We start from the raw sequence: 4,552 nt of genomic DNA on the forward strand, positions 1-4,552 counted from the left end.
CCGGTTTCTTTTGTAATCCTAAACGTTCCGCACAGGACTTTTTGCGAATTAAAAGCCACTATTTGAAGAAGGGAGCCCAGGATCCATCTGGCCGCGGAAAGGTTGCTCCGCAACACAGGAGAAGGGCCTGCTGCTTTGGGAGAGAACAGATGCCGGGGCGGGAGGGAAAAAGGGAGAGGCAGACGTCACTTCCCCTTGCCCGCTCCTGCAGCGGATTGGGCGGCTGAGTGGCAGAAAGGCAGAGGGGGACTGGGAAAGGCACTGTCGGTGACATCACGGATAAGGCGACTTCTATGTAGATGAGGCAGCGCAAGGGCTGCTGCTTCGCCACCTGCTGCTTCGGCACGAAGGCGTTTTCATGCCGTGGAGCGGGTTCAGTACCGTTGGTAGGACTTGAGAAGCCCAGCTGTGTGTCAGGGCTAGAAGGGCTCGGGAGTGAGCGTGGCAAGTGACCGTAAGTGTAAAGGGCAAGGCGAAGGAGACTGTGGCGGGGCGATGGCCCAGAAACTCATACTTACCTGGCAGGGGAGATACCATGATCACGAAGGTGGTTTTCCCAGGGCGAGGCTTATCCATTGCACTCCGGATGTGCTGACCCCTGCGATTTCCCCAAATGTGGGAAACTCGACTGCATAATTTGTGGTAGTGGGGGACTGCGTTCGCGCTTTCCCCTGTCTTTTAGTGTTTAAAGAATAGACCGTACAGTAACGGTTACTTCTTTCTTATGTTAATTTCTAGTTTGGGTTAGCTTTTGAAATGTGATTTTTAACAGTGGATAACTTGGGAATACAAAATAACATGTCGCTTTTCCTCCAGAGGCGACTATAAGCGTCATCGCTTGTAACACAAGCTAACTTGAGTAAGGGCCCCACAGCTCTTTCCTTTCTAAGGACCAGCTTTTTGTAGATGCAGGTCCAAGGTCTCTAGTCTCTTGGGTTCCCATGCTGTGTTTTTCTAGCCGGCAGTCAGTTTTTATACAGCTTCTGTTTCTAACGGCAGCCCCCACACGCGTTTGTAGGATTTCTGTGCTATCGGGGAATGTGTTCTCACCTCCTAGAGCCAGGTAGAAACTACGTAGACGGGCGCTGTTCTTTGGGAAGAAAGCAAGGCCTTTGGGGCTCTTCCTGTCCCCGTTGGGTTGTAGACATAACATGCTTACTTTGCACAGGGGAACAATGCTGCGGCACTTAGGTGCCTAGCATATTCATCCAGGCCGCACGTCAGAACCGCAATCTCACCTGTCTTGGCGATGCTGCGATCCTCCCTGAAGTATAAGGCGGGAAGTTTTATGAGGAGCCGGGTCCAGTTTCCTACTATCTCCTGCCGTTTACATATCTTGTCTTTCTTCAGACTTTCTTTAAGCGACAGCTTCTTGTTTGAGGTCTCGCTTACACATCCTACATCCATTGCCAGGCAACTTTCTAGATAGCACCCCGACCCATCTTCCCACCTCCAAGCAGCCCTTTCCTATTTTTGGTGCCAGTGTCCTCCCCCGTCCCTCTTTCTTCAGGCCCTTGCTTATCACCTTCATGGACAGAAAATAGCCCTCTCTCAACCTCGGTTCACCTGACCGCAGCACGTCAGTACCCTGTAAGTCCTTAATACCCCTTCTCAAATTGCTGTAAATGCATCTCTTTTTAACTCCCAGAGAGTATCTAATTGGTTTTGCTTCACCACTACATGAATTCCTGCAGAAGAAAACCCCCAGGCCTAAGGTAAGTGAGTTCTGAGCATTGTACCAGCCTCTCCAGGTATGTTTTCCTGACCCCTCACCTCCGATCAACTGAGGTCAGGAGTTCGAGACCAACCTGACCAACATGGTGAAACTCCGTCTCTACTAAAAATACATTAAAAAAAAATTAGTCCATCTGAGACACATTGTGGAGGCAATTTTTGCTCCTACATCCAACAGGCACTTGGTGCAGATCTGAACCCATTGAGCTATTGCTCTTGATTTATGTTCTATTAAGTATCGCAGGCAGAAATTAGGCTCTTTAGCTTTTACCTGAAATATAGCTATAGGACAGGACTCTCTCACACACACGTTATTGCATCATTATTTTTTGCCATCAGTGCGGGTTTTTGGTTTTGAGGTTATGAAGTGAATTTCTGGGGACAATCTCTGTTGGATCGTGTTGACCCTTGTCCCTGCTGACCAAGACAGCTAATCTGGTCTGTGAGTCTTTTTTATTGTCTGTTTATTGTCCTGAGAATAATGGTACTTCCTGATACTTGAGACTGCAGCAATGATAAGTTGTTCAGATCTTGTCTTTCAATGTTTGGTAAAAATTTTATGGGTCCAATAGTTATCAATATCTGCAAGAGTGGCATCTCTATTACAAGAGTGATCTTACTACTCAATGTCCCCCTCCTGCTTTCTTCCAAAGGGAGCTCTTGGCCCGAACAAATTTACTATATCTAAAGACATGAGTACAGGAAGAAAACTAAATCTGTAGCATGTAAGGAGCAGTTTTCTTTGATTGGTGTAACCGGAGTTTCTAACCAGCTGAAAATTCAAATACATGTCGCTAAGGATTAAAGTTTAAACCACACTGTGAAAGGAGAGAAAAGATTTACACGAGTCACATACAAACGAAGAAATCAGCACTTTTCACCTTTATGCAAATCAAATTTAATAATGCTCCAGAACATTGAAGTTCAGTCCGTGTGAAAATGAATGAAAGAAATTATTCTACCCACTGTTACATGCCCTAGAAGAATGTCCTGCCCGACTCAAAGGGTATCACAATATTACTAGATTTTTCAGCAATGAAAGGCCTCAAGGCTAATGATGTTCATATTTTTTCAGTTTATTTCCTTCACTGATAAGCATTGTTAATAGATACCATTGCCTCTCTTTTCACCTGAAGGGATGTTATAGCACAGTGAACAGAATGCCCCTAGTTTTGGTGGGAGGAATTTTTCCTGCTTTATAAATATAAGATATTTTCTCATGAAACAAATTGCCATACTCTTTCGGTGAAGTGAATAGACAGATTGGGTCTCTAAAATGTAAAAGGAGTCCTAATTATCTTTAGGAACAATAATAATGCTTATATAAAAATTAAAATAGAAAAGATTAAGCCAGGTATGGTGGCTCGTATCACCTGTCCCAGCACTGGGAGGCTGAGGAGGAGGATCAGTGAGTTAGGAGTTGGAGACCAGCCTGGGCAACAGAGTGGAAACCCTGTCTCTACAAATTTTTAAGTATTGGCTAAATTTTTTAAGTTGGCGGGGCATAATGATGCATGACTCTAATAATCTTAGCTAAAGGGCCTGAGGCAGGCTGCAGGGAACTGTCTTGGCCACTGCCCTCCAGCCTGAGTGACAGAGTGAGACTCGACTCAAGCCGGGCATGGCGGCTCACGCCTGTAATCCCAGCACTTTGAGAGAGGCTGGCCCGAGGCGGATCCAGTGGGAGTTCGAGACCAGCTTCTGGCCTATATGAGTGAAAACCCTGTCTCTACTAAAAATACAAAATTAGCTGGGCATGGTGGCACATGCCTGTAGTCTCAGGTACTCGGGGAGGCTGAGGCAGGAGGAGTAGCTGAACCTGGGAGGCAGCGGTTGCATTGAGCCAAGTTGTGCCACTGCACTCCAGCCTGGTGACAATGAGACTCCGTCTCAAAAAAAAAAAAGAAAAAGGAAGAACAATTGAAATTGTGGCGGAAGCAGGCGTCAAGCCTGATCAACACTGGGAGGCCGAGATGGGCGGATCGAGGTCAGGAGAATCCCAGAGACCATCCTGGCCCCAACACGGTGAAACCGTCTCTACTAAGAAATACAAAATAGCGAGGCGAGGTGGCAGCGCCTGTAGTCAGCTACCGGGGAGAGCTGAGGCGGAGGAAATGAAGCGTGAACTCCCGGAGGTGGGCTTGCAGTGAGCTGAGATCCGGCCACTGCACTCCAGCCTGGGCGTGAGACTCACGTCTCAAAAAAAAAAAAAAAAATTTGTTGATTGGCTCAAGCCTGTAGTCTGGGAGGCTGAGGCGGGTGGATCATGAGATCAGGAGATCGAGACCATCCTGGCTAACAGGGTGAAACCCGTCTCATAAATACAAAATAGTAGAGGAGTGGCCTGTAGTCCCAGCTACTGGGAGGCTGAGGCAGGAGAATGGGCGTGAACCTGGGGAGGCCGAGGGCTGCAGTGAGCTGAATCTGGCCACTGCACTCCAGCCTGAAGCTGACGGCGGACTCACGTCTCAAAAAGAATTTGTTGAAAATTGTTTTAGTACAATGATAGTCTGCATGTCTTGCACCTGTACTCCCAGCATCTCAACAGGCTGAGGTGGAAGGATTGCTTTAGGCCAGCAGTTGAAGACCAACCTGGGCAACAGGGCAAGACCTCATCTCTAAAAAAATACAAGGCAAGCTGAGCCAGGAGTGTTGCCTGAGCCCAGAAGTTTCAAGTTCGTCAGCGATAATTGCCCTTGCTGCACTCTAGCCCAGATAACAGAGCAAGACCCTGTGTCTTATTTTTTAATTTTATTTTTTAGTACTTATGCTTATTTATTTATTTATTTATTTATTTATTTTTTTTTTTTTTTTTTTT

At 46.7% G+C, this 4,552-nt stretch overlaps 1 non-coding gene across 1 annotated transcript; it reads left to right on the forward strand.

The window, feature by feature from the left end:
- Positions 1-510: 510 nt before the first annotated feature.
- On the forward strand, positions 511-674 carry LOC116272748. The gene has a single exon (XR_004181332.1). It is a non-coding gene; the product is annotated as a U1 spliceosomal RNA (small nuclear RNA).
- Positions 675-4,552: the final 3,878 nt, after the last annotated feature.

The sequence above is a fragment of the Papio anubis genome, unplaced genomic scaffold (genome assembly GCF_008728515.1).
Source record: "Papio anubis isolate 15944 unplaced genomic scaffold, Panubis1.0 scaffold1821, whole genome shotgun sequence".
Taxonomy (NCBI): domain Eukaryota; kingdom Metazoa; phylum Chordata; class Mammalia; order Primates; family Cercopithecidae; genus Papio; species Papio anubis.